The following is a 12,409-nucleotide window of genomic DNA, read 5'->3' on the forward strand; positions in this document are numbered from 1 at the left end:
TGGGGGCAATAATGAATTTCTGAGAGAGGGCAAAGACAGCTAGAACTGCAGCACCTGTTCATTACGTAATTATGTGCTTTAGTTATTAAAAGGATTATTGAAAATGATGATACTTCTCTAGTGAAGGAGGAAGATGCACAAATGGGCATGCTTACCTTCCACATTCCTTGTAACACCACTGTTCAAAAAGGCAAATGCAAATGATTCTGTCATAAGAGAAACCTTTAAATATTTTTCCATTCATTTCAGTAATTCAGTTCAACATACCAGCCTTATTTGTAAAAATAAAATAAATAATAATTATGTCATTCATTCAGTCAATAAGTAGAGTGGACTGAGGCAAAATTCCAGTTTAAAAGTTCTGATAGGATGATGATGCACAGATTACAAAATCCTGAACTTATTTTTTAAAAATTAGTAGTAACGATCACATTTGAGAAAAAGTACACCTACCTAAAACTAAAGTAAGAGCCTTTAGGTTGAGTAGAAACTTTGTATGTGTTACTGTTTTAATTCTTTAATAAGCGATGGAAAGAGAGAACTGGATTTGTATTATGCAATGAAAATATATCTTACAGCAAAGAGAAAACAAAGTAAAACTTAAGAAAGTTTCCATCTTGAAAGGAAGAAAGCTAAATATTCACCAACTTGATAGTAGTATGTATTGTTCCGATAGTATATACTAGTTCTGAATTAGTTGCAAAACATTTAAGACATGAGGTCACATGTCTTTGTCATATCACGTTACTCATCTGCTCCAATTTGAAATATTTATTAGTTAACCTCACCAAAATAATACAGAATGATATTAGGCTGAAAATTCAATTACGGAAGCACAGGAACTTCTATATGTATTTCAATATATCTAAAACAAAAATTAATTCGGTTTCTCCTTCAAGTATAACAAAACTGAATTAAAATTACATTCCATTTCCCATTAGTGTAGTTATCTATAACACTATACTTAAGCAAAGTATATAGATTCTAGAATTAAATTTCTATTTTGTACATGCTAATGTACCATGTCCTACACCATGTTCTTGAGAATCCACTGTATATTGTTCAAACTATTTCAAGCAGTTTTAGATGTGCAGCTTAAGATTACATACTCTGGTATTTTTTGCAAAACCTTCACTGGATCTGTCATAATTTACTGAATCTTCATATAGGTACTCAAATCTGTAGTTTGGATGTCAGATCAGAATGACCATATGAACCAAAACATGACCTATTTTGCTTCTGTAGATGACTCAAGTCCAGAAGAAAAACCAAAACAAACAAAAAACAAAACTAAACAAACGACAGTAAAAGCCCCTTTAAAAATTAAACTGTGAACGTTTGAATTTTTTAAAAAAATCTGACACGGTTAAGCACGGTTTTCCCTGTCAAATCACCAGTAAAAACCTATCTCCTGTAGACTGTGACTGACAACAATTACTACTAAATAGCTGCTTTACAGAATACATTAAAAATTCTGAGGCCCATTTCCTAAGGGACAGTGATCTTTGTCCAGTTCCTAGACGACAGTGTCCACATTTTTTTTTAAAAAAACCCAAAACATTACCTCTTTCTTTGCTAGAAAAGAAGAAATCTCTCCCCAGGACAATTAACAAACAACACATACAAATACAAAACTCATTTAAAATAACCTTTTTAGGCAGGTTAACTCTCAAAGCAATCCAATAAACATCTATTCCATTTTCAAGATCCCATTTATTTTCAAGAACTAGATCTGCTGTTATTTCTTCCATCTGCAGTTACTTGTACTGAATGGCTTTCTTTATGGCTTAAATTTAAAGTATTTTAAATAGCTTGTTCATCATATTTATCATGGAGTGATTTCTGGATAAGGTAACTTCAGAAGCATCCTGCAAATTACTGTGTTACTGGAAAACATAGGATATAACAACATGAAAATCAGCCTTTCAGAATTAATTCAAATATGGTCAAACAAGAGAAAAAACCAGCACAAATAAGTTGTTCTAAGAAATATGGGAAACCACATGTGGTTTCCTTAAATTTTATAGAAATACAAAGTAAACTACTGTTAAGGTTTCTATTTCTCTTGGTGAAATTAGCTTTTATTCTGTCTAAATCAATCTATGTTGGACCACTCACAGGTCTCAGCATTTTCTTCCAGAAACTGTGGTAATGCTTAATGGCTTTCCCATTTAACTAGAAAAGCCTATGAGAGATAGAAAAGACTTCACAACACAGAAATCAGCAGTGATTCTTTGTCTTGGATCTCCTACCATGGAAAAAAACCAAGGCAATTCTATGTATATAACTAAAATCTAATTAAACTGATGTTCTCTGATGCCTCCTCGGAAAGACAACACTAAGAACTTTATTTCATAGAAAGCAGACAAGTAAAACAAAAGGGTTAAAACAGGGATTTGTGGCAGAGTTGTGTCTTCCTCTAGTCCCTTCTACAGGGAGGCAAAGCTGCTGCTGACCCTTTATCCTACTGCATTAACAGAGCACCATCGGATGAATGAGAAGGGCCTTCCTTCAGGAGCATGGGAAGCCCTATCTTGCCGGCATCACAGTCACCAATTTTTTCTTGTTAAGTGTTGGAATTTTCAGTCTGAAACTGCTGTGAGAGCATTAAGAGTTTGACCAGATACACAGAGTCATCATCTTGGCAACAACAGAAAAGAGAAAAGACCTCTCCAGAGCACAGCTGGTGCCAGCGCTCTGCATTACAATAGAGTCATTTTCCCTCTTTAAATTACGACCAGGATGGGAAAAACTGAGAATATCATTCGCATTTCTTAGATTGATTCATAATCATATTAGGTATATGATTTTGACCAGCACCATCCCTGCCACTAGCACAACTAGCTGTGTATTCTGGCTAACAGTTAATCTGGAAATCCATCCTTACTATGTTTTTCCAGCCTGTCAACTCACTCCTGCAAGTCATTTTCAAATAACTCATTCATAATTTATTTCAAACCCAACATTTATGAAATCTCACAACCATCCCATCATTCAATACCAAGAGCACAATCTGTTACAATAGATTTATTAACTTTAAAAAATAAAATACAATTGATATCTAACAGCAAAAAAGAGCAGATTTTGTGTAAGTATAAAGAAAAGAGCTGAATTAATATATTTCTTATTTAAAAGACTGCTTTCAAGGTGGGAAATGGAGGCTGTATCTGCAAACTTTGTTCACTTATTTCATAGTTATTTCTCTTATTAACTCTAAGTGAGCTCAACGTAATTTATTGTACTAAACTAAACCACAGGTATATTGCTTTCTTCAAGAAGTGGTCCAACTAGGAAGAAGGAACCCACTGGTGTGACTAAAAAAACCAATACTCATTGTTATCCAGATAAAAGAATAAGAGGCGTGTGTTATCTGTTGCATCTTAACTAAAAATAAAACAGACATACTACACTGTTCATCTACAGCAAGTCTCTATAAAATAAAAGTGTTCTGCAGAATATTTGGGGTTTGTTAACCATTATTCTGAACAGTGTATCGCAATAGCTTTAGCAATTCTTATTTTTTGTATCACGCATACTTTTAGAAATGTCAGGGCTTATTTTAGCAACTTTACTTGTAATATTCAAAATTATGTCACTTAATGATTATTAAAAACCTATAAAAGTAACAATCTATTTCACAGAACTATTTTCTCAACTAATAAACTCACCCTCGGTTAATCTCAAATATCTCAAATGTACTCTAGAAATATTTTTTAAATTAAGTTTTAAGAGACTGGTTAGCCATCACCAGTCTCTTAAAGAATCAGAAGCAATAAGAAAATAAAATCAGTATATCCATCACTCTTAAATTAAAAAAAAAAAAAAAAAAAATCCCTCTGTTTGAGAGAAGTAACAATTTAAACACCAATGGAAATTCCATTGAAAATGATGATAATATTTTCAACAATTATAGTTTTGGTAAAAGCCATTAACAGTTTAACATCAAGCCAGCAGACATCTTTTCCTGGTATATTGTGCATAAAAACTATTCCCATCTGTTCAACGCTTTGGCTTTTTCATGGGCTTAAACCTGTCAAATTATTCCATTTGATTTCAGAGAATTCTCGTATGGCGATCTATTTTATTTACTTTATCTTCAATAAAATGGTTGAGTGAGCATTAGCAACTATGAGACACAAGTTTCAATCAGTCCTCTGGCAAAGGCGTCAATCTACATTAGACCTACTGTGCCGTGAGCTGCGGCCAGAAAGCTGGAGTGAGACAGGGCAACGGTGAAGGAGTGAGCGAGGCCTAATAAAGCAGCAGTGAAGAGAGAGAAAGTTCTCCCTAGACACTACCACACACTGCTTATATAATGCGTGTGCCTAGTTCAACACACCACTAGCTCCTTAATAAAGCTGACAGCTAAAAAGGAGCTTCAGAGTCCAACTTTATTTTACATGACAACTACAGTAATGGTCCTCTGTTCTCAAGCAGGCTGCATTTAGAAACCTGTATTCAGTTCAGTTAAAAATTAAGAGTTCTCACCTCCCATTCATGTCACATAGAAAAAAGAATCATAAAATTATTAAGATGCACACCATCTCTCCTCATTTCATGCAATCACTTGAAAAAAACCACCAGATTAAAGCTAGCTTTTCCTTAAAAAAGTCTGTGCTAGAAACCACAAAACAGTGTATTTGAGCAACGACTCATTTCTGAAGAAAGTATCATTAAGGACGAATTCCAAGAAATACGGGGCATCACTCCTAGATACTGTGAAAAGTATCTCCCAAAGCACAAACTTTGTAATAAGTGGTGCAAGTTCATATTTGGTATAGGCTGTAAAAAGCAGCTCATTGTAACAGTGCTCTTCCCAGCAAATCAGACCATTAAGATTGTACTTAATGTTCAGCTGAATTGAAAAGCTGGCCAGTCTAAATCTATAGTTTGTTACTTTGTATAATCACAGCAAAAATTTACTACCGCATAGTTCCAGGCCACAAATTAGAGTCTACCAATGTAAACTACTTTTTGACGAAAGTTGCCTTCAGGTTCCCCAAATCAGTAATTTACAGCTATTCACAATGACCCTGGAAAGATAATTCAAAATTCCACAATTCTAATACGATTTCATTAATATGTAAAGTACTGTTTATGTTTCAGACTCTTCCTGGTGGAAACCAGATTGAAGACAAAGCCCATCAATTCCCATCCTATTACTTCCTGGAAAGCAGACATCTTTTCCTTTCAGCATTATGCTGCATATCCTCGTCCCCTTCACCTACAGCAGTATCAAAACTTATTTGCCTTCTGACTAGACATGTGGAAGGGTTAGCCTTCTTCACGGATAAAGTTAATGCCAATCCATTATCTAGCTGATGGAAAGACTTGTAAATCAGATGTTTCACGTCACTCATCAACACGATCACCAGCAGTGAGTCTTTACATAACTCTTTAGAGAGCTGTAGTTCAGCTGCAAGATAACTATTTATATATGAGATGTACTTTTGTACTAATCTAACAATAGGATTATCTTTCCCCTATACAAAATAAACATACATATATAGACTGAGAATGGGGTGACAGCCATGAGTCGTGGGGTTCATGCAGGCCTGGGGAGGTTACAGCCATGGCTCGTGCAAGTGCAAGTCCAGCACGTGGGTTCAGGCAACTCCCGGTATCAATACAGGCTGGGATTAGAGTGGATTGAGAGCAGCCCTGCCAAGAAGGACTTGGGGGTACTGGGGTATGAAAGACTGGACATGAACCAGTAATGTGCAGTTGCAGCCCAGGCGGCCAATTGTATCCTGGGCTGCATCAAAAGGAGCGTGGCCAGCAGGTCGAGGGAGGTCATTATGCCCCTCTACTCCAACCTGGTGAGATCCCACCTGCAGTACTGCGTCCAGCTCTGGAGCCCTCCGTACAGGAAAGACATGGACCTGTTGGAGAGGGTCCAGAGGAGGCCACCAAGATCATCAGAGGGCTGGAACAGCTCTGCTGTGAGGACAGGCTGAGAGAGTTGGGCTTGGTCAGTCTGAAGAAAGCTCCAGGGAGACCTTATTGTGGCCTTTCAGTACTTAAGAGGGGCCTATGAGAAAGATGGGGACAGAGCTTTTAGCAGGGCATGTTAAGACAGGACAAGTGGTAATGGTTTTACTAAAGGAAAGGAGACTCAGGGTAGACATGAGGAATAATTTTTTTTTACTACAAGAGTGGTAAAATACTGGCCCAGGTTGCCCAGAGAGGTGGTAGATGCTTCATCCCTGAAGACACTCAAGGCCAGGCTGGATGGGGCTCCAAGCAACCTGATCTAGTTGAAGATGTCCCTGCTCATTGCATGGGGGGTGGACTAGATGACCTTTGAAGGTCTCTTCCAACACAAACTATTCTGTGCTTCTACAATACTTGGTAGATATACAAAATGTATACAGGTAAAATATGTGTACATGAGTCGTGCTGTTTAAAGTCCTGTAGCACCAGTAAGAAACAGGAATGAACACAATGTCTGCTCTTCCACAAATTGCTAAAACAGGATAGATGAGCTAGATCAATTTAACAATAATTAATACCACAACTCCAATTCAGTTCACTAACACAGAAAATATTCATATTTAGAAAATTTCCTTAGCTTTATTTTCAAGGCCTAATTAACTCAGAAAATCCAGATGTAACTGTACCACTAATAGTCCCCAAAAGTGTGTATTTAAGCCATCAGTCCAAAAATGGAACATTTGTTCTCTGCTTTCACATCTTTCCAATATGGAATTTTCTCTTGATCTCAGTTTTTCCACATTTAACTCAGTTTTCCAAAACTTACTCCTAAACAGTTAAGTGTTCTATTGAAAGACAGGGTAGAAAGCAAACAGATTTTTTCTCTGCTAATTAAAAAGGTACTCATGAATGCAATTTTATCTGTATGTATTTCTATCACTACTTATACGACTGAATCCCAGTTTCCAATCAGTGCAAAGACACCATGTCCTGCCATAAAAAACTATCAACTCTAAATGACATACTGAAGAACTAGCACTCAGAATTTACTACTATTTCCTCAAGGACTACAAAACATTCCGTCTCCACTTGCACATGCTGCAAGAAATAGAGACCAGCGCTAAAAAGGCCAAAAAGATTTTGGCTTTCTTTACAGAAGGCATTTTTATAGATTGTATCTAACTTAAAGTTATGGAACAAAATAATGGAGGAAACAGAATAACAGTTACTTTCCTCCATATGCCTTAAGTTCCAGACATACAGGAATTCAATAAAATGATACTGCCAAACTATTATAGACAGACAAGTCAGTATTACTGCATTTCTGACATTACTTGGTACAGAACATAGTAAATTTCCAGAAAAAAAATACCCTTTAAAAAATTAAAATCTCTTGTTGGCTCACCAGATTTCAATTACTACACAATTACTATACGGTTTCTACACAGTTTCTATCAAACCAAACAGTTCTCTAAAATACTGATTCCGTCTATGAAGAAATGATCTAGTATTACTACAAACAAGTTACACCGTTCAGACATATGTGTATAAATATGTGACAGAAATCCGTCATATTTCCATTGCTACCTAGAAAACAAAAAAGCTGACTGCTTATATTATTTTCTCAATTGAGTAATGTAAAAAAAAAGCATTGTTTTGCAAATACATTACTACATACTAACATACAGCCATCATACACAAATTTATATGTGATGCCAGTAATGTCTACAGTTTCCCTGTATACTCCTGTGTATCCTTTGATTTATAACATCACTAAAGTTAATATTTTATCTTTTCTTCTTTTTATGGTTTCACCATATTCGTACTGTACCCTTCAGGCCAGCACCTTAAGTCCTTGGAAAAAGGTGAAGTTAAATCAGAAGAAAAGAATTTTCCTTTCTCATTACCCAGTGGGTAAAGACAATCACAGCGAAACACATACCAGGACGGTCTTGTTTTGCACTGCTCTGAATTAGGTTAAAAAGGTCTGTGGTTTCTCCCAGAGGGTGTAACTTTAGAAAACTTGTTATAAACATAGTTTCAGCACTAATTACTATCACCATCATTAACTCCTCCTGGAAGCACTTCTTTTTCTTGCCCTTTTCAGCCATCAATTCATGAAGATGGATATATCAATATTATGGAGTATATAGGTATATTTGAACATTTTCTCATAACTTAGCAGTTATTGCACATGGCATACAGGGAAACAATACGTAATTACTTCAGAAACAGTGGTGCACATAGAAGCAATTTGGGTTGGTTCCTATTATGGTGAGTTAGTCTTTTGTAACCTGCTGAAAACTGCATTATAAGATTTAGTATCAGGCACCAGTTGAGCATATTTTGCAGTTTAGACATTAAAATGTTGCCTAAAATTTTGAGTTTGAAAAATTCTGGAAATATTCTCAAGAAACTTCCTACCCCTCTAGGAAGAGCATAATGTGAACAATTGCAACACTTAATGTGTAGATTAATTCTTTGTTGCAATAGCGAGTATGACAAATCTAAAATAGATAGTGGCTTGCTAAGCTCTCAACTTACACTAATTCCTCCAGAACGTCTTTCTCCAGATCCCTCTAAGGTAAAAAACCTGATATGCAGTTGTACCCGATTCACCCAAGATAGCTGTGTAGGTCTGGAGCAAAGCAAGGTACTCCGTGCAGGAAAGCCCAGGGTGGTACCAGACCCACTAACAGAGTTTCTCGACAGGCAGGTTCAGACTGTTAACACACAAAGCAGTTCAAACAAGATGGGAACTCATGGTCCTTGACATCACGGAATATTCCTGGTTACCAGTGGAATAGAGATCATCCTGGTTTCAGGAAACTAAGAATATCCAAACTCAGGGATTCGTTACTATTTAAACTTTTACTTTTTTACAAAAAATATTTCTATAAATATAGTCTAAAATAATTTTCTAACCAAATTTCCTTAATTATCATACTCCTAATGCGGCTCATGTAATGAAACTATACAGTGAAACTTAACTCCAGGGTTCCAGAGCACTTGGTGAGAGAACCATGTTTTCACTTATTTTTGTGACAGGCACTGAAAAAGCAAGTAGGGAACACCTACAGAACTTAAACATTCTCTGCTATCTAGTCACAATACAAGCAGTCACACTTCCCACTGAATCAGAGGAAGCAGATATCAGCTATTTGAATATGGACTGGTAAGCAAGAACAGCAATTCCAGAAGAAAGTTGAAAAAAACAATACTCAAAGATTTATGATGCTTGACCTGTACTCACCTGCTTCTTCTAAGCCTCAAAAAGACCTTTTTACTTCAACCTTCAACTGGAGTGATGTCCAAAATCAATTCCAGTACCATCATCCTGACAAGACAAAAAGAAATGTTTGCAGCTATTTATACTAGATATCATTTAATGAAAACAAAATAGAATTTGGCTATATCACATCCTCTAATTACATCCAGATGTGCATAAGCTGACCCATGAGTATTCTGAAAGAGAAAGGAAGGAGTTATCATTTTTCATTTTTCTATTTTGACATAAACATTCTGGTTGAAAGACACAGCAATCTGAGAAAGATTCTCTTAAGAAGTAGTCAGCTTAAAGAATAAATTCACTGTAGTCCACAAAGAAATATAATTGTCCATCAAGTTTCTGCCTTGCAGTACAGGGACACACAAGGCATCACCCAAAGTCTAGTCTTACTTTCTTTATTCTATTTTTATTACTAAAGTACCTAAAGGCAAACAAGAAGGAGGCTTCCCTGAAGCAGTTTGTTCTAGACAGAGAACTGCACACGGTATCACTACCAATAAGTTTAAAATGTCATCTGAAGGAAGGAACAGAAGTTGGGAGACAGCATGCCAACAAAATTTAAATCTAGATGCATTTTAGGAAGGACAAAAGGACAAGTAAAAAGAAAAAAAAAACAGCTTTGAAGCTGAGATTGCAAGACGGCATTGAAGGCAGAAGGTTGGACGAGGCAGAAGAAATAAAGACCATGCAGGTCCACAGAAAGTATATTAGTATATTTAGATTACATCTATGCCTGAGCTGAAATCAACTGTTACAGGTTATATTACACCTATGCTAGTGTATTCACATACACTCCAAAACAGAGGGGCTGAACGCAAACTGTCTAACGCACATGGTCAACGAAATGTCTGGGAATTTTCTGGAGCAATATTAGTTTGCAAAGACTGAAACTGTGTCAGAGATTTGGAAATATTTCCAAGCATTGTTTAATTTGCTAATATAGACATAGCCTTAGTGCCTGAAACTCTGCTACTTCTGAAGTTGATCCTACCTCTCAATGGTGCCTCTTGGCAATTCTCCCTTGCTGACAAGGTCAGGCAGAAGCAGACTGCAGAGTAAAATGAACGTAGAATTTTATAAAAGACTGCTTTCCTACAGTTTAAAAAAAAAATCTATGTTCCAACTGGCATTATTAATACACACTTTGTTACAAGATGCTTGGACATTTAAAAGAGCTGCAGTTCTAACTTCTTCCTTTGTTTGTAGAGTGTAACAAAACCTGCTGGGAAGGTCGAAGTTCCTAGAAAACTGAAAGCTACCTGGCAGCCTCTGTAGTAGAGCAAGCGAAGAAGGAAGAGCAAAGAATGACAAGCTGGAGGAATAAACACTACGTGAAACCCCTGCACAGCAGGACAGCACTAGGAAATGAGAAGGAAATCTTATGAGCTCTAAATACTAAGAGAAAAAAGAAGAAAATGTTAAAAACAAGTAAGGATCCTAAGGCAAATATAAGGAGGTGAAGATGGGTGGCATTCTTAAAAGTTGTTGGAAAGTAAAATATGTGTCAATGAAACTTTGCTTGATGGTCATGTGGTCACAGAATGGAAATGTCCAGCCAGCTGAGAGAGCAGCATTCACCTTGCTCTCCTATTCCCCATTAAAGGATTACAGGTGTAGCTATGCCTCGAAATCTCTGAAGCGTCTTGTGCACCTAAAGTCTAGAGAAAAATCCAGGTTATGGTCATTTCTTCCATAACACTTATTGTTTGTTGACAGATGTTACCATGTAATATTCTGTATTTTGGTTTTTTCTATATTCCTTTATGCCAAAAAATATTAAAAACACTCAGTTTTCTTAGCTTGAATCCTATTAAACACATTTTCCTTCAGCTCAGAAAGAAAGCCAATATAGTTATGATGTATGAAATCTTCCACCAAAACATGACCTATTTTGGTAGAGATAGAGCCTTCTCAGAAGGAATCTCTGGCAATAATATTTTATCATAATTATACTTAACATGAAAACAACCACACTCATTAATCTTGATTGTTAAAATTTTATCTCCAGTCTTTTTGAAATATCAGGATTTCTAGAATATTTTGGAAGTTAGTACAGAATATTTAAAGCGGGCAGAATTGCACATAGGAAACATGACAGATATGTAACAGACAGGTGGCAGGTCTTGACTATAAAATTTTTTACCTGTATAAATCTTTCACTTTAGATACTTATGTTTTTACCTATGTTTCAAATACACTACCTTCCAGTGTGGTTTACCTGACGAAGGCAGCTGCCTCTCAAAAATAATATTACTTCTCTTACAAACATTGATTTGTTTGGATTTTTGTTTATATCCTAAAACTTGGAGCTGAATCATTCCAGTTATTCCAGTTTAACCATAACATTTCTCTACGCTTCCCTCCAACTGAGTCAGCACGTTCCAGCCCTTGGACCATTGCAAGAAGATCTTTAGTGTCATTGTTTACCTGTCCTATATGGACAGTGCTTATAAAGATTTTTTTTCTGTTCTTCAACATATAAAAATTCCATCTGAACTTTAAAAGTTTACATTCAAATTCAAAGAACTTGCCAACCAAAGCCTTAAAAGCATCCAGACAGAATTTTGCTTCTAAATACAGTTGCAGTGATGCAAGTTCAAGCAATTCTGGCAGCTCAATGTAGTATTGTTTACTTAGGCAGGGACACTCTCACCACGTGAACAGTAGAATGCTATTGAACTGAAAGTCACCTGCATGCCACTCGGCTTTGTCTTCCCATTCAAGTCCCTAAATCTGAGTTAAACATGCAAATACTACAAACTTGTGTAATATCTGAGAAAAGTTCACTGGTAAAACACTAAATTAAATTCATATGCAGATGCTCATTAAAATGTAGATTTAGAGCAATTCTAATAAAGGTTGTTTCCAAATGACAAAATGTGTAACCATTATGATCACCCACTTAGCACAGAAGCTTGATAGGTGATAGAACCATTTTCAACACCAACCATGTTATGCAGTTGGTAGCATTTTGTCACAAAATATGCTGTACTTATCTTTTTACATAATTAAGCATTATTCATTATGAGCACAAGTAAAAGAATTTGGCTCTTATGTATGTGACTTGTCATGGTTATTTCAGAAATCACTAGATAAAAAAATAATTCAATTCAAATTGAAAGCCAAATTCATTCCTATACGTGGACATTCCTTTGAAACTTGACTTAAACAAATATAATGCCCACA

General features: G+C 36.0%; 1 protein-coding gene across 3 annotated transcripts in view; it reads right to left on the reverse strand.

The window, feature by feature from the left end:
• FOXP2 (forkhead box P2) overlaps positions 1–12,409 on the reverse strand; it is a 422,877-nt gene that overhangs the window by 286,007 nt on the left and 124,461 nt on the right. For all 3 annotated transcript variants that reach the window (XM_065651464.1, XM_065651465.1, XM_065651478.1), the window contains one exon: positions 9,188–9,271. The gene's annotated coding sequence lies outside the window, so the exon portion shown is untranslated. The remainder of the gene's footprint in view (positions 1–9,187; positions 9,272–12,409) is intronic.

The sequence above is a fragment of the Caloenas nicobarica genome, chromosome 1 (assembly GCF_036013445.1).
Source record: "Caloenas nicobarica isolate bCalNic1 chromosome 1, bCalNic1.hap1, whole genome shotgun sequence".
In the NCBI taxonomy this organism is placed as follows: domain Eukaryota; kingdom Metazoa; phylum Chordata; class Aves; order Columbiformes; family Columbidae; genus Caloenas; species Caloenas nicobarica.